This window comes from Phyllostomus hastatus, unplaced genomic scaffold, assembly GCF_019186645.2.
Source record: "Phyllostomus hastatus isolate PE091 unplaced genomic scaffold, TTU_PhHast_1.1 phas_contig_196, whole genome shotgun sequence".
NCBI classification, from domain to species: domain Eukaryota; kingdom Metazoa; phylum Chordata; class Mammalia; order Chiroptera; family Phyllostomidae; genus Phyllostomus; species Phyllostomus hastatus.
The window spans coordinates 25,091,920-25,110,465 of NW_025333709.1; the positions used below are offsets into that span (position 1 = coordinate 25,091,920).

An 18,546-nucleotide genomic window follows, 5' to 3' on the forward strand; every position below is an offset into this window, starting at 1 on the left:
CTATTGTTATGAAAGCCTAAAATTATTTCAAAATAAAAAATGAAGAACAATAAAAAAACTTTAACAGACAAGAAATGGTATGGACCAACCGAAAGGAAACCCGAACAGCAAGAGGCTGCTCCCTGTCTATTGGTGTCCCACCGACCAAAGGGTGTGGCCCTCCTCATGGAGACGTTCCAGCAGAGGTCTGGCCACCGTGCGACGTCAGGTTCTCCTGCGGCTTCTCGTGTAGACTCCGCCCCAGAACTGGCATCCCGACCCTTTTCCAGCTCTAGTCTTCACTCTGACATTAACTACCTGGTGTTTTGGTTTACATGAATCCCTTGGGACTTGAGTTAACGAGAACCATGGAGAACCTGAGTCTGATGACTTTACAGGTGTACTGAGGAGATTAATTTCCCAAGTAGTCAAAGCTTAAGAACCAAACCCCAGATGGTGGTGATAAAGAGTGGATCCCGATGGTGTGAGTAGACCCTGCAAACCTGTAACACCCACAGAATGTTACTGTCCTGCACCTTCTAGCGAAGGTAACAGCCAGCTCCAACAAAAGGAATGTATTCTAGGTACAGTCAGCAGGTAAAGCAGGGGAGAGTGTCAGCTGCAAACTTTGAATCTTGTTCAGTAAACAGGACAGAGAGTGTCCTAGGAAGGACAGAAGAGTAAAGGGCCAAGAACCAAACTCATATACAACTCAGCAAAGGTTTAGAAGGTTGAGTGACCCCTTTATAAGGCTCCGTGAGGAACTGTACCCATAGAGATTCAGAATTATACTTATTAAACATAAATCTATCCATGTCTTTCCCCAGGTCTTAAATAGTTTTCCATTGCATTTGAAATAAAAAGCAAAATCCTGGTCGTGACCTGGAGTTCTGGCCCCTGCCTACTGCTGCCACCCCTCACCAGCATCCCTCCCCCTTGCACACCACAGTCCCTGAGAGAGCCTTCTTCATCACTTGGAAGACGGTACAAACTGTGATCTTTGTCTAGAATGTCTTCCCGCCTCCCCTCCTCTCTCCACACACACACTTCAGTTTAGCTAACTTCCACTCATCAACAGGTACTCAGGTTTCAGCTTAAATATCACTTAATCAGGAGAGCCTTCCTTGACCAACCTGGAAGCAAGATGAGTGCCCTGTTTTACGTTCTCGCGGCACCCTACAATTTCTCTGCACAGAACCCACACCCACTTCTAACTATGTATTTGTAAGGCTACTACCAGTCTCCTCCACTAGATTCGCAGCATCCAGAAGCCAGGGACTATGTCTGGTTTGCAAACCACCACATCTCAACGCCTGGCAGTCCTCTGCACTTCAGACATCAGGGTGAATGATCCCCAAGTGCTCAGATTATTGCAAGTCTTAAAGAAAACAGTGTGCCAAGCACGTGGACACGGTAAGCACTCAATAAACGACAGCTATCTGAATTACATTCAAATGACTTTGCTCTAAAAATACTATTGACACTTACCACGGCTTTTTCGTTTACCTGATGGAGGCGAAGGAGAGCCTGGCTAAAAGGTGCCAAATCATCGTTCTTTTAATGATAGTGTTTGACCGTCAAGGCACTCATTTTGAGGATACTGAAAAAGTTCAAATTGCAAGGTACAGCATCAGGGAAGGAAGTGCTTCCAAAAGTAACACACTGCAGCCTTTTCACTCGGAGAGAAACCTACGCTCACCATCAGCCCGTTTTCACGTTTTCACGTCCCGCCACAGCCTGCACCGTCGTCGTTGCCTTCTCTGTCAGAACCCTGCCTGTTCCAGTGCGAAGACCTCTGCTCCCTTCCCCAGCACCAACCAAAGACCCCACCAATAACCTTCAGGAAAATGAGCTCCGACTACAGCTAAAATTTCGTTTGCTTTAAAAACATGAAAACCTTGCTTCTATCTCAACTATGAACTAATACCAGTAGGATAAATCACAGTTATCCGAAGTAGTCCTTGTTCACAGGACAGTTTAAAGTTGTAATTTAGTTGAAAGATAGAAATGGGGGAGTTGAAACACAAAAATTGATGATTTAGTTAAAAGATTAAAAAAGGGGGTTGAAACACAAAAATGAATGATTTTTCCAAGATACGTTTCACTGTAACACCAGCTGACTTCTCCTGGGCCCAGGAAATACACTCCAGCAAAATACTGAGACACCTTAGGGGACAGTGAACTAGACTGATTCCTATTGAACAGAGGGGAAATGAGAACGCAAGATGTAGGGTTTCCTTAGCAGAACACTGCACTTTAGAGAATTAGGCTTTAGAAAAATGTCTCCACCGAAAGGGCTACATTCCTATCTATGTATGCTTTGCAGCAACTGCTAAGAGATACATGCAAAAAGCCCAGCGGGTAATCCAAAGACAGACAGTATAAGGGAGGAAAGGCTTTGCTCCTGCCCTCCCAGGTTCGGTAGCCAGCTTTATGAAAAAATGACAAGAGGCAGATTCGCTGGGAAAAGGTATACAAATTTATTTATTTTAATATTATGTGCACAAGAACATCACGGGGTTGGGGTAGGGGAGTGAATACCCAAGAAAGCGGTGAGATTTGAGAGCTTACAGAGCATCTAATACAGGAAGGGGAGGGAGGATCACAGGCCACTCGGGGGAGAGTAAATGAATTTTAGGAAAGATGAAGGGGACCTCAGCTGAACCAATGGGAGGTCTGATACGAAGTCTGTCTGGGTGGGGTGTGTGTTAAGGGTCAGTCTTCACTGACTGACGACGCTCCCAGGGAGGGGATTTACCACAATGGGAGGATCTGTCTCCAAAGAGGTAACGGAGTTCAGGGAAGGCGGGTCACTGCATTTGCTGTTTTTCAAGTGCCTTCAGTTCAAAATAATCAATATACCAAAACAGCATGTGTTGGGGTGGCATGTCCTGAACTCCTTCAGAATAAAGCACGATCCATATCTTCACAATCATGGGATAAACAGATACATTATACATATAACAATGCACACACCTGATACTTTAGGTCTCGTGAAAGCTACTAATCTCCACCCCCCCACCCCCACCGCCAGGGTGGGGGGAGGGAAGAAGCTGTCTTACCTCATCTCCATTTAACCACCCTGCCACTTTAACCAGTACGTCCCATTCCCTCGGCAGAGCATAACGACTGACGTTTGGGCATACTAGCAGCTCACAACAAGTAGGGCATGCTCACTGAGCACAGGGCTTCTCAGAGGGTAGTTCAGGGACAGACAGACAGACACCAGCCTGCAAACTGTGTGTTACCAGCTGTCCGGGAAATGGGGATGGGCATTGAGAATGTGTGTAGACATCAGACATGGTTGCAACATCCCAGTGGCTCCGAAAATTAATGTTGCTATAAAACGAAGTTGAATATTTTAACAATGTGGAACAATTCAATGAAAGTAAAACACTAAAATAATTGCCATTATATTAGACATGAGGAAGAAACAGCAAAGGACTGGGAGACAAATCAGAAAACTCTGCATGGATCCGGCACGAGGATAGTTCACACGTCTCTTAAAGTTCTCGTAACGCCTTAAAGCAACTCCCACGCTGAAAACCAGGTGGACCACGCATCATCACACATGTGGTTTATGTGCGAAAACCAATGTTGACACCACAAATGGGGCCCTACATCAGAAATTAGCAGACAGATGTACATTTCTATGTTTGAGTTTAAAATAAAATGTGTAAGATATAAGTATGACTTTTTTTTTTTTTACATTTCTCCACTTTAAGTAACCAGCTGCTGGTCATGAGAATCCCAGACAAGAGAGCTTTTACTGTAAACACAAAATTCTGCACAGAATATTCAAGAGATTCTGTCCTCCTGGCTCTGTCACTGAAATGTCACCAACCGCCAGGGGAGAAATAGGGACGAAACCAATGTATGGAAAGACACACCAGTCACAAAAAGCGCAAGGAGTCCAAAAAGAGATTCTAACCAAATACAGAAAACGAAACAATCTGTGAAATTGCAAAGCATATGTCTCTTTCGTAGGGATGTTATATCCACACCCAGTTCCTACAGACAACGTGCCTTTTAGCAGTTAACACCATTAACCAAATTAAAGCAGAGTCCTTGGGGGACAATTTTCCAGGCAAAGCTGAAAGGTCGAGAAACAAAAGCATAAATCAAAAATATATTAAAAGTGCTTTTTGAGATACTGTAAAACATTTTCCCTTACTATAAACACAAGAAGTGTCAGTGATTCTGATCCATAAATGGGACTAATCCAAAAACATGAGTTTAATTCTGAATTCAGACTTTCCCACAACTTATCCACACTGGCCTGCAGAATAGGATTAAAGTTTCAATTTAGTGTTAGGAAAAATAAGCAGAGCAAATAACAAGTGTAATAGTGTGGTGAGGGAAATTATCACAGGAAGTCTCACTTAATAAAGCATTCTGGGTTGATAAAAACTAAAGTTATTGAAAAAGTTTTAATATTTTATGAATACTTACACTGAAATAATTTGAACACAGACTCATTTTGAACTAACAACCAGCATATGTCCTATCTTTACTTCACAGCACTGGGACTTACCTAAATTATTACAAAATTTCACAGTCAATTACTGTACAAATGAAAGAGAATGAAAAAAATGTGCATGGGGAAGGCATGGAAACTAGTGCAGGGAAAGGAAAATAATTTTCCCTCTACCTTTCTGAATTCTTAACTGAGATCCCTGAAATAAGAGACAGATTAACAAGATAAAACGAAACAGAAGTTTATGAACATGTATAACTCATGTATACCATGTATACCTGGGAGATACCCAGGCGAAATGAGTAACTCAAAGAGGTGGCTTAGAATTCAAGCTTAAATCCCATCTTAACAGGGAAAGGGGAAGGGAGACGTACACCTCTTAGGGCAGAGGAGCTGATTTTTAGGAAGGACAAATGGGGCCTTAGAAGAACAGATGGGAGGTATGACAGGCTGTGACAACGTGTGTCTGGGTGTGGTGTTCACTCCTAGTCCCCGCCCCCAGGGTAAGAGTCAGTCTTCCCTGGTGGATGAAACTCCCAGGGAGGGGTCAATGGCAATGGAGTGCCTTTCAGAGGATCTGTCTTTGGGCAAGTAAGGAGACATCAAGCCTTCCCCTTCATTTGCTGTGTTTCAAGTGCCCACAGCTCAAAATGACCAATATATCAAAGTGGCATATTGTGCAGTGGTATGTCCTGAGCTCCTAAGTCGTATTTTGGTGGCATGTCCGGCCACCCTCCACCTGGAAGGCCTACACCGGCCGTGGGAGACACAGGGCCAACGTTCCAAGCCCTGCTCTCCACCCTAGCTCTACCTATACTTAGCACCACGGCCCTGGGGAAGCGTCTCACCTTGATTTTGGGGACCCGTCTATGAAGTCGGAGTCAGCCAATGTGCACACCACAAGTGCTCTCCACACTGAGATTCTACTGCCCTGGGAGTAAATACACAACTGACCCTGAACTTGAGTTCTGCGGGCACTGAAGGGCGAGAGGCAAACGTAAGATCATCTACCAGGGTGAGCAGACCCAGGCACTCGCTGGCTCAGCCGCCAGTTACTCCAGTTACGAAACCAAAGGAAAGTGGGGTGATCCGCAACCCAGACAGCAATGCCAAGGACGAACTGCTGAGTTTTTATAATTTTCCATGGCAAAATACATAAAACCACAATAGAACTTTTAAAACTGTTTGGACTTAAAATAGGTTTTCTTCCTAAGTTCGTAATGAACAAATTTTCATTGTAAAAAATCAAGAATGAATTATACTGAGATGAAGGGATTGAAGAGGTCACTTCCAGATTGCTCTACGGGCATCTTCACCTGCTCTCACAGAACACTGGATTCATCCTTTTGGGGGGGGTAGAGGAGGTGAGAGTGGAGTCACTAAAAACACACACTGGGAACAGGGTGGCCCGGGGGGAAGTCCCACCCACCAGCGGCACAGCTCTGGGGGGGCTTCAGCGTCCTGGTCGTCCTTGTCGTCCTGGTCTATAAAGTAAGGATGATGCGATCTCCACACCCCACGTGGTCGCTGAAAGTTAGCAGGAGTTAATATTCACACGCCACTAAGCACGCTTCCTATGGCACACAGCACAACCAATGTAACAAGTGCTGGCTCATGTTTTATGGTAACTTCACATTTAACTGAAAATAGATGTTCACTCATATACTAAATGAAAAACCACACAAACATCAAGCCCCCCAAAAAACTCATATAAAAAGTATCAACATTAAACATTTAAAATGTCAAAACAATTTAAACAATCCCAAGAACAGGTATGACCTATATGTCATCGGACAGACACAGGGTCTCTATGACAGTAGCTTCATTTAACTATTTCCCAGACTCCGATTTTTCATCAGTCAATCCTATGTGTAGCCACTAGATGAAATTTACTAAAGCAATGTAGGCTTAAGTCACTCCCTACAAGAACCTGTGAGGACTCCACATAAGCACAAGATGAACCGCAAACCCTGGAAGCAGGCTCTGCCCCTGCCCAGACTAGAATGAGCCTCCAGCACTCAGTACCTCACCGCACTGGTAACCGTGTGGAAGCACATATTTCAGTGATTGCTTGGCTGATGCCTTCCTCGCCCACTCGAATGAAAGCCCAAGAGGTAGGCCTGTGTTTTATCCAGCACTGTCTATCACAGGTCATGGTCACGGTTTGCTGTAGGTGCTCAGTAACTATTTCATGGATGATCAAACCTCATCATCCATCAAGGTTCACATCACCACCTAATATATATGACCCTTCACAGTGTGCAAAACACTCTCATATAAATTTTCTCATCGAGCCTCACAGTAAGCCATGGGGGAAAGGAGGGCAGAGGAGAAAAACCAAGGTCTAAAAACTCACTGAGTCACTCAGGGTCACATTCCTAGCAAGGGACAAAGAACCAAAGTGTGTTAACTTCTTGTCTGGAGTTCCTTCTAGAACATTCTGCTGCCTGAGTTAAATCCAATATAAAATACTCAGGTGTTAGCCGTGCTTTGAACTTTCCAGCTTCTGCAGGTTTTACTACTCCCTTCCACCCACCCAGTGCTGCCTCTTACCTCTTTTCCTACTTTTCATTCATTCAATAAATAAATAAATAAATATGTGTTAAGGACTGTGATTGATGGGGGGATCCCTCTTTCTTCCTTCAGGGCCCACCACTGTCCCATATGAGCCACTTCTATTGAATGAACATCTGTTTATTCACTCAACAAAAGTTTTTCATTGTGGGGACATTTATGTATTCCTTCAATACAACAGCAAGCACCTGCAAAGTGGCGTACGATGTGACGCTCCAATGAGAATGTACAGTTGGGATACCAGTGGTCTCAGAAACTACAGGGTCTGGAAGAAGTAAGGCCTGCGTGAGTGTGGTTGGCAGGGTACGTGCATGTCTTGCACGAGACAGACAGCAATTTGAACATTTAACTTAAAATATCATATGGTGTGCTTGAGTGTGATATTGTTATGTTACAGAATTACATGCTTATGATTTGGTAATAAAAGATTCTGTAATAAAAAAGGGGTGTTAGTTGTACCAGACCCTATATTTAAGTTTCCAGAAAAGAATAACAATGTAAATCAACCAGACTGAAAAAGCAACATAATTGCTGTCATTCACACAGCCTGAAATGTCCCTGGTACCTCAGTTGAGAAATAAAGCAAACACTAATACCCAATGAAACAAATATATACATCAAATTTTATATTTCAATTTATATTTTATAATTTCAATTTAAAAAGGAATACAGATTAAACTTATCTGCCATCATAAAAAAATATACAGACTCATTCAATGACTCCTCAAGCAAAGTATCCCCAGGTCCGCTCCACCAAAATGGTTTTTGTCCCTCAGCTCTATTAAACAGTTGACAGCCCCTCTCAAACTTGTCAGCTCAGGTACTCACACAATTAAAAATCGAAACAACAGATTCAGGGATTCTATTCCTCTGAATTACTAGCACAGAACCACAACTCTAAATACAACAGCAATAAACCTGCAATAATCCTCATGAAATATAGTATCAATTAAACATTGGTGCAAGAAATGCAATGCAGAATTACTGCCGTATTAACATTCCCTGAAGATAAATCACCCAAGACTTTAAACAAGTGAAAATTGATTCTATGAATATTTAACACAGCAGGCTTTATTTAAAATCTCCCATAGCAGACATACTGCCACGAAAAAGAGCTACGAAGGGTTAATAATGCTGGATTATATATGAATTCGGAAGAAAGGAAGACAGCAGCCTGGGAGTTTTCCTTATCTTGGAAATGACAATATTTTACAGTCTTGAGGGAAAGCGTATAAAACAGTATTCGATAATATGTTAATGCGTTACAGGATTTATTAAAAACAATACCTAACTAATCCTCCTCTTTCTTTCCTACCCAAATTTCAATGTGGAATGCAAGGAGCCAATCTTAGATACGACAAGAGGACAGCTGCAAGAATGACATAATGCTCAGAGGGGACAAAAACCTGGGAAATCACTGGTGTGCGTGGGCAAAGGTTGGAGCCCGTGACGAACGTCTGTCTGCCAGCTCACGTCTCCTACACAGACACACTGCTTTCCAACCACATGGTTCCAGGGGGCTCGGAGAAGCCTTGGCAAACCTACAAGACCATGAGGTTGTGCGTGTTTGCTGGCCTGAGGGTCTTGAACAGTGGAGTTCAACTTGCCTAGATGTTTTCTGGTACCTTCCAGTGGAACAAATGTGGCCCTCCCTGGCCCGCCCCTTTTAAGCTCTCCTGATCACTCTGCTGTTCCCACACCTTTGCCATCTCCTCATCTCCGAGGGAGTGATTTGTAAATCCTACAGAGAAGCCATAACCATCCTCAAGGAGCCTTATCAGGAAAAGTGTGCCTTTTGTTAAACCTAAAGCCCTTCTCTTAGTGCAGTTTAATTCCACTTCCTTCCCGCCCCCCCACCCCACCCAACTCCCTGGGAGGGAATAAACCCCTGAAAAAAAAAGCCCCCATTCATCTCACAGAAATAATCATATTTGGCCAAATGAATTCTCTGAGTTAATAGAATAGATGCATTCTTAAATGGTGCCCTCTTCCAAAAAAAAAAAAAAAAGGAAGGACATTAAAGATCAAATTTATTTCTATCATTTATGTTCAAAAACTATTCAGACTTTAAATGGCCTTGTCAAAACCAAGTATTCAGTATCTCATTTGGTTCCAAAATTGTACCGGTCTCCCTGAAAGTTTAAATTCACACCTTCACCCACATCCAGTTCCAGCAAGCGTCCAGGGCTTTCTCTAGATGGGTTCACCAAGCGTTCAGGGGCAGGGGGAGGATACAACTCAAAGCCCGTTTCTCCCACCCCACTCCACGCAGTTGCCCTTCTGGGTCTTCAGCTCCCTTACCGAGACAGACTGGGACAGTGCAAGGAGATGAAACTCAAGTCTGCTCCTCATACTTTGCTCTTAACTTCGGATTTGAAGATACGTGAATAAAGAAATTGAAGTGCAGCTAAAATTGTTTTTGGATGTAAATTATCCTGAGAGCTAATTATGTATAATTTCTTCATTTTCCTTAGCCAAGCAAGTGAATCCCAGATAAATTTCCTTTTAGGTCGAATGCTTCTTCCCTTATGCCTAATCCTACATACCCCTAACCCTCCCTGACTCACCCGCAGGAAGTCAGTGTTTCCAAGGTGCTTCCGTATTTTGACTTGTCAAGGAGCCCTCCTTCCCCAGACAAGTATCTAAGAGCTATCCTAATATAGTCAGCCCCTCCCACAACACCGCACTCCGCTTAGAGCTGGTTGGCCCTGTCCAATAAAGCTGTTTAAAAAAAGAAAAGGAAGAAACTCAGGGTCAGCATACTATCCTGCTAGAAGGATAGGAGCTAAAACTTGTCTGCGAGGGGCTAACATCACATACTTTGGCACAAAGTGATCGTCCCTGGACAGAGTGAAAGTTGAACCACCCCGTGAAGGACAAGGAAAGGGAGTCAAAGAAGCACCTGACCTCCATTCTAGGACTGTATGTACAGGTTTCCCATCACTGGCATCCTGGTTACTCGGCACCCCTGGGGTGACCACGGGTTCTCGGCAAACTAGTCAAAGATCTGGCCACAGACTCAAGAGCTGTCTGTGTTTACAGTCTCTGCTTTCTGCCCTCTCGCTGAGTTCACTGCAGTCAGACTCTCGTCCCGCTGTTCTGACAGAACCGCTTTTGTCAAGGCCCCCAACGCTGCCCAAGCCAGGGGTCAATGCAAACCTTGTCCCACTGGATGATTACCCTGCCTTGAAACACATTTAGTGCTTGCCTTCTGGGAGCCCCCTTTCCTTTCTTTGAGTTCTCCTCCTACCTCATCAACTCGCAACTCCGGAGTCTCTCACTACCGCCCCCTCTACCACCATCTCTTGCCTAGATCATGGCCATGGCTCGGCTTCTTTGCTTCTTTCAGAGTTCGCCGGTGGCTTGGTGGAGGCCCTGTCAAATCTGCAGTGCAGTTCGAACCTCTTCCTCCGCCCAATCCCGTCTCCTGCTGGTCACAGCAATGATCTCAAACAAACATCTGCTCCCCAAACTCCACCCCGGCGTATGCTTCTGCAGACCCCAACCCTAAGACCCACACCTACACCCCCCAACCAGAATATAATCTTATCGAGGACAAGGACTTTGTTTTGATGTGTCCCCAAAGCCTAAAATAGTACCTGGTATAAAACAGGAAATAACTGAATGGAAATATCAGAAGGAAGAAAAGACGGAAGGAGGGGAGGAAAAGGTACTATTTGGAGACGAGCCCCCGGATAAAACAAAAGCCCCTTAATATGGTCATTATATGTCACATAGCAAAAGGAATGACACCATTACAATGAAACTGTGTGAGGTTTCCAAAATACACTTCGCTGTTTTGTTTTAGGGAAACAAACAAAAAAAATACATACAAAGAAAGTTTCTAAGATTCACTTATTATCTTGACACTCCCGACTGTTCCCCTCTTCCTAGGATTTTAAATTTTGCAACCTCAAGTTCTACCACCAAGAGAGGGTTTCAGTATCCTAAACTTCAAGGGAGGGAAGATACTGTGTACAGTCGTCCCTCGCTGTATTGTGGTTCAGGCCCGAGATACAGTGAAGCCGCAGTGAAGTGAACCGCGACATAGCGAGGGACAGCTGTACTTCACTGGTGAGTACCCACATAGAATTTTGTATGTCGTTAAAATTACGTAGGTTTAAGAATGTAGAAAGTGTTTAAGAGCATATGAAGTGTTTATAAGAGTGTGGGAAAGGTTAATAAGAGAGTGGGAAAAGGTGTATAGGAGTGTGGGAAGGGTGTATAAAGTCTTAAAATATATATAAATGATAAAATAAATATAACGCCGCTACTTTGAGGATTTTCACCTATCGCGGGGGTCTCTGGAATGTAACTCCTGCGACAGGTGAGGGATCGCTGTAATTACTGTTCAATAGGTTTGTGGCATGCTACTTCTTAACTCCTACTAACAAGAAACTGCTCTGCATTTTATCATAACAAACAGCTTATTATACCTTTTCTTTTATTGATTGTGCCTTATTTCAAGACTCACTCAAATATTTTTTCTTCCTTGGAGAATTGTCTTTCAGTTTATTGCAATACTATAATTGTGTTGCTCTGGCAAATGAGTTAAAATATATTTTCCATGCTCTATAGTCCAGGAAGCACAGAGATCCCCAAACAAGACAGATGCAAAGAGGCCCACTCCAAGACATATCATAATTAAAATGCCAAAGTTAAAGATAAAGAGAGAATCTTAAAAGCAGCAAGAGAAAAGAAGTTAGTTATCTATAAGGAAGTTCCCATAAGACTGTCAGCTGATTTCTGTAAAGAAACTTTGCAGGCTAGAAGGGGATTGGCAAGAAATATTGAAAGTCATGAAAGGCAAGGACCTACATCCAAGATTACTCTACCCAGCAAAGCTCTCATTGAGAATCAAAGGGCAGAAGAAGAGCTTCCCAGACAGGAAAAAACTAAAGGAGTTCATCATCACCAAACCTTTATTATATGAAATGTTACAGGGACTTACTTAAGAAAAAGAAGATCAAAACTGTGAACAATAAAATGGCAAAAATACAAATCTATCAACAAATGAATCTAAAAACCAAACTAAGCAAACAAGGAGAACAGAGGCAGAATCATGGATACAGAGAGTGTTTGATGGTGGCCAGATGGGAAGGGATTGTGGGAAGAACGGGTGAGGAGGTGAGGGGATTAAGAGGTACAAATAGGTAGTTACAGAATAACCATGGGAATGTAAGTACAGTCTAGGGAATGGAGCAGCCAAAGAACTTACATGCATGACCCATGGACATGAACGATGGTGGGGAAAACTGCCTGAGTGGGGGGTGCTGGGTGGAGGGAGGCAAAGGGGGAAAAATCAGGAAAACTAATAGCATAATAAAATATATATATATACATATACATATACATACTATATATATATATATATGTATGTATATGTATATGTATATTTCCCCCATGCTCTATAGTTGGCTACTCGTTCAGACCCAAATACAGCTGATTTCCACCTGGGCATGTACCATGTGCCAAGTCAATCGAGACCATAATGAGGTCTGACTATAAAGCAATAAACCTGGGGGAAGGGGAGTTGTGCATGTTTGGTTTACAGAATCACTTTGGGTTCACATGACTGCATGATGAAAGTCTAAGGGAAAAATGTAAAGACATGCTAACACCAAAAACAACAAAATCAACCCACAGTGGAGCTCCTGTTACTGAGTGGTCTGAGCCCACACTCAGACTGATGGAAGCGCAACATCGTCTCTGAGTTTCCAGCATAGGAATGGCATACACCGAGGTACCTGAAATATTTTATAGCCATGAATATGAATAACCGAGCCTTCCCAGTCAGACCTATCTAATTTCATCAACCTTCTGAAATTACATCTTTTGCTAAAGCTGCCTCAGGGCACAAATGCAGTAAGATAACATTAATTAAAATACATAAAACCATCCAGGAGTAGCAAGGAGTATACTACATTTCTAAAGGGTAGAAATTAAACTAAAAATAGTAATCATTATTTTGCCAACTTAAAAAGCTAGGTCTTACACGCTGCCTGAAGCTACAATTCTACCAGCTTTCTTCCAAGGTAGGATCATAATTAGCATGTTACTCATTTGTCTGGTACGCACCTGACTTCACGGGGCTGTGTGTACACGCTCACTTTGCAGCCGCGGGCTTCCTTCTCTGCTGCCGGTGGCCATGAAGCAGAATCCAAGAAGTTCCAAAGTACAATGTGCCTTCCCTTACCACTATGCCAACACCTGCAACACTCACCAAATGAATGAAGCTTCTGTGCAATCCTAATGAGACACTCACTATTGTCACTGCTGAAGTTCAGCTCTCCACTCGCTTAGAAACAAATCACGCATGGCCACAAATAAAGGACCAGCATACTATTACTAAAATCACAACAATGCCTTAGTGCTGACCTGATCCCACACCACGGCAACCCTATCCGGGGGTGTTATTCCGGTTAGGCAGATGAGAAAACTGAGGCTCCAAGCAATGGAGAAACTTGAGCTCCGGATGTACAAAAGGAAGCAATGAAGCTAGGACGGGAACTCTGGCCAGCTGGACTCTCAACCCCATGCACCTGACTGCACTGTATGTTGCAGTTGAAACATATGTTGAAAATTATTGCAAATGTAAGCGAATACGTAAGGTACAGAGAAACGACCTAATTTCATCACTAAAATTCAGGGCTTCTGCACATGCATAGTAATCATCAATGTGCGATTGCTATTTGGTATCATGTCTTCTCACTTAAGATTATTTCAAATGTTAACATTCAAATAACCACAACACAGACAGGAAGTCAGGTCAGGCTATGAGCTTCGGCTAGAATTTTATTTCCTGATGATGTAAAGACAAGATGATACAAAATAGAATCTCAGGTAATAGAGGGTACCAGTCCTTCAGTTTCCGTGATAGTGAAAAGAAAAACCTATCTATTTCAGGTGAAATTCTAAAATTTCTTTTTTTATACTTTGTTTTTATATTGTTGTGTTTTCTACTAAAACCTTGGCCACTTTTATAACATGAGGAAAGACAATAAGGGTATTTCAATTTGAGAAAAATAAACAAGTGATTCTTAAGTTCAGATCTTGTCTGCGGAAGCCATGAGCAGAATGGATGGAATCGAACATAACGACCACAGCTATGAATTCAGGAGGCTTAGCTATGCGTACCAAGCCATTGAGTACTGTCCATGTGACCATGGGCGAGTCACTCAGCTCCTTGGAGACCTCATTTCCTTACTTGCAAAGAGAGGATAATGTAACACCACCTATTGAACACGGTTGTTGTAAGAATTAAATGAGGAATATATGCATTTGTGTACAAACATATATATTCTTAAGCCATAAAGTGTCATCTAAGAGCTATTTTTAACAGTCAAGATTTTTAAATCTAAACTGAAAGATCCTTCCACAGATAGTACCCTTACTCGCTTCTGTGACATGAATTTATCTGTTCCTATTTTAACCATTTTTATAAGCCAAATCTCACTGCAAAGACAAAGTGCAAAAGTGGATGAGAGGGCGTGTGTATCTCCCAAATGATATCACCAGTAGACTGAAAAATCATTGCTCTTTAACTCCTTCTAATACGGATTTATGCAAAGGAGTTTAAACTTTACATGACAGCCAATTTTAAATTAGATTCTCATTTAATTCACATTAAAGTGCCTATGAATTGTGATGGGTGCTATTAGTTATGTATCTTAATATTCTAGGAGAACACTGGGAGATCGACTCGCAGAAAAGCAAATCTAGAGACAGAACAACGAGTTAGCAGGCTTCACCACCATCGAGGAGAGAAAATAATGAGGATATCCGAGAACTGAAGAGAGAAGACATTCCTGTTGATGACCTACTTGGAGGAGGCCCAAGAAGAGAGGCAGGAAGCTTCCCAGCTTTGGTGCCCGTGGGGATGGGTGTGCTGTTAACTACAGTGGGGAACACGGGAAGTCCTAACAGGGTTAAAAAGTCGTGGCTTCTTACAGAGCTGGTGGGGATGCAAACCTGAACAATCATTTTTAAAGACTTCATTAAATGTCCTCCAAAAGGCCTTTACAAGAACGTTCATAGCACCATTATTCCCAAAGCCAAAAACCAGGAGACCCAAATGTCTTTCAACAGCAATGGGGATGAGTTGAAGTGCAGTCATATAATGGAACACTCCACAGAGTGGAAAAGAATGAACTACTGCTACTCACAACAGTATGGATGGCTGAGAAAAACAGCTGTGGGGGAGGGAAGAGACTTTCCTCTACCCTTTCAGGTTCTTTCAGCTGGTCTTCATAAAAGAGAGTAACAGTCGGGGAACAGAGCCCTAGCCAAGCAGGTCAGTTTGCTAGAGTGCTGTTCCAATATGTCAAAGTTGTGGGTTCGATCCCCAGTCAGGGCACATACAAGAAGAAACTGATGAATGTTTGGATAAGTGGGAAAACAAATTGATGTTTCTCTCTCCCTCTCTAAAATCAGTTTTTAAAAAAATTTTTAAAGAGATTAACAAGAGAAAATGAGCAAATTTAATTACATGCCTAGGTACAGAACCCCCCGCACAGGGGAGGTTCAGAGATAAAAGCGGGGATTGCGGTATGCACGATGCTCTGAGCCAAGAATGAGATAATGCACCTTGGGGCTTGAGAGGGGAGGCGGGTCGTTCATAGGACGACAAGAGGAACAGATATTCAGTAATTAGAAGCTTGCCCTGCCCTATAGATAGATCATAAAATGTTATTTCTGGTGATAACTCTTATTATAGGCAAGGCACCTAACACATCCAAGAGAAAGATAAAAGTGTCTCATGAGCCCGCAGGGTCTCAATGGCCCTCAGCTCAAAATAACTCACACGCCAAGTAGCACATCTGGGGGACGCCTGTTCCAAACCCCTTTACAGCCAAAGTGAAAGAGCATACGTTGTATGACACAGTTACTCCACTGACATGAAATCCCAAACAGGGATAACTCCTCCGCAGTGACAGCGGTGTGCGGGGAGGGTTTCTGTCGGGAATGGAGGACAGGAGGACGGGAGAAAAGCTGCAGCATGGACGGAGATATTCTCTCCCAGCCTGGATAATGGTGCACAGGTGCACGCACATGGGAAAACCCGTCAGGCGGTACACTTAACATGTATGCACTTCTCTGTAGAGAAGGTACCCCTTAATTTAAAAATTTAATGAGTAATTAAAACTTACCTATTACAATTACTGAGGACTGACATCTGCAGTACCAATAACGTAGGTTTATGTACATGTGTGCAACATGTACATAATGTATGCAATGTTCATAATGTATGCAACATGCAGCTTTCCTGAGGAAGTCATTACACCTTCTGGACACAGCCCCTGGGAGACAGCCCGGGGCTCATTCATTTCTGTCTCCTGAGCAGCTCATCCACTGTCCTAGCGCAGGGCTGGTGGTCAATAAATGTTTACTGGATTTTGTTTGAACAGTTCAATATGCCTTCAATAAAATTCCCTTCAAACTTCATGGCTAATGATCAAGTGTTTCATCTTCTTTTATATTTATCCAAGTAGGTCCAAACTTATACATGCTGTTATTTTTCTTCATTAAAAAGTGGCTTTATATTATCATCCTTGAAGGGAAAAAAAAATGTTCCACAGCTTCACAGCTCATCTCTTTCTTAAAGTTCTGCCTGTGATCCCCTCATCAGAAGAAGTGCGAAAAGAAGAGTGAGTATCACTCACGAGAAAAGAAATCCAAGTCCTCCTTTGTATAACCAGGTGTGGCTAGTGCTGCTTTCCAAAGTTCTGCTGTACAGATTATGCATCAGAGACAACTTCATGCCGGTCTTATGTACTGGGCCATAAAAATATGGTTTGATTCCTTCAGTTAGCTAAACTTTACCTCCCAGTGAGACAAAGCAGTTGGGCCAATAGTAAGACTTCAGAAAGTAAGACCCTTCTCTGAGAGATCTTGGAAGGAAAAAGCCAATGAAAGCTAATCTCCCACTTCTGATTAAGGGACGTTAGAGAAATGGACCAGCGAGGAGCTGGTGGTCTCTTTCAGATGGACAAGAGCAGCAAAAGGCTGCAGGAAGGGGAACCCAGGCCAGCTCTGAGGCTGGCCTGCCATTTCCCATACAGATGGTGCTTTCATACCCAACTGGATCATTTTAATTCTCCCTAGGGAGGAACTCGGCAGGAACCCAAAGGTCAGGTCATGTACAAGAGGACACAAACATAATCTTGACAGCAGCCTTGCAGACTCCAGGAAAAATGCTCAGACTGAAGACATGCCACTCATGGGACAGGGCTTGGGTGATGGTAAACTGGTACCACATATATTTTCCTCTTCTGCCCATGTTAGCCAACCAACATCCTCCTCTCCCCCTTATTAATGCCTGGGTGCTTAACATGATCCAACCATGGTTATGAACATCCAGCAACAGCCTATTTAATTACTCTGGTTAACTTGGGATCTACTGAAAAGAGCAACAGCTATTAACTCCCTTTAAAATTTTATTTGTATGCATTCATTTATTTTCATCTGTCCCACAACCCTCCCTAAAAAACCCAAGTGTAAAATAAGATGGTTCTTACCAATGCAAGCGCCTCACCAGGTGGGATGGCCAGCCTAAGAATCATGGTGGGGGCATCGTTTGACTGTGCCTCTGGTGTGTTGGGTGATCCTGACTCAGTCACACCCTCCAGTGCAGCGGCCAAGGCATCACAGTGACTCTTTGGCCAATACTACACATTTGCAGGGCTCTTTATTTGTCGGCAACGACAAAATACATGAAGTCACTTTCCTACTTGTTTTCAACCCGTTCATTTCACCTCCGTGATGAAGGACCCATTTTCACAAACCATTGCTGATGGCATTTAGTCAAATGATGTGTTTGACAACTGAGACCACACCAACTTGATATTGAGACGGACCTTCTGAACTGCTGTTCTCTCCTGAGACAGGAAAACAGCACAGGTAGGGCAAGGCCATGGTAAGAGAGGCCAGATTACCAGCTACTCTTTTCCAGAAGACCACCAAACCTCTGGGGGTGTGAGCTTGAAAATGAACCTGCTGACAGTGAAACTTAAAGTTTATTAGCTGAGAAACTGGATTATTTTTTAAGTAGATAGAACTCTAGTCTCACATCAGCTACTTCATGCACTAAAATTCTTTGATCTCAGTACCCCTTTCTAGATAACCAGAGTATATCTACTTACATAATATACCTCCAAACCTTTTCATCTGCCAGTTAACCTCAACAGTAAGCGAGGACAAAGAAGAGAAGGACCTGGGGAAAACAGTGAATGCCACTGGTACCTGCTAGGTGGTCAGCCCTCTTAGCTGCTTTGCTTGTGTATGTGATCTCACATAATCCTCACAACCTTGTAAAGTGGGCGTTAGTGTCTCCAGTCTGTGAACGAAGAAAACTGAGGCGTGACTTGTCCATGATCATACCTAGGAACAGATCCAGAGCTTGAAGCAAGGGCTGGAGGACACCAAAGCCTCAGACCTTCCCCTAGACAGTGATCCTCGCACTGGCATTCCCAAGCCCTTCAGCAGACACCTGGGACTCCCCAAGGCTACTTTCATTA

The 18,546-nt window shown here is 43.1% G+C and overlaps 1 protein-coding gene across 12 annotated transcripts in view; it reads right to left on the reverse strand.

Moving 5' to 3' along the window:
- Positions 1 to 18,546, reverse strand: part of APBB2 (amyloid beta precursor protein binding family B member 2) — a 323,568-nt gene that overhangs the window by 287,629 nt on the left and 17,393 nt on the right. Inside the window, exon 1 of one of the 12 annotated variants that reach the window (XM_045834007.1) lies at positions 1,468 to 1,564. The exons of the other annotated variants lie outside the window; for them this stretch is intronic. The gene's annotated coding sequence lies outside the window, so the exon portion shown is untranslated. Of the gene's footprint in view, positions 1 to 1,467; positions 1,565 to 18,546 lie in introns of those variants that run through there. 12 annotated transcript variants of the gene reach the window in all.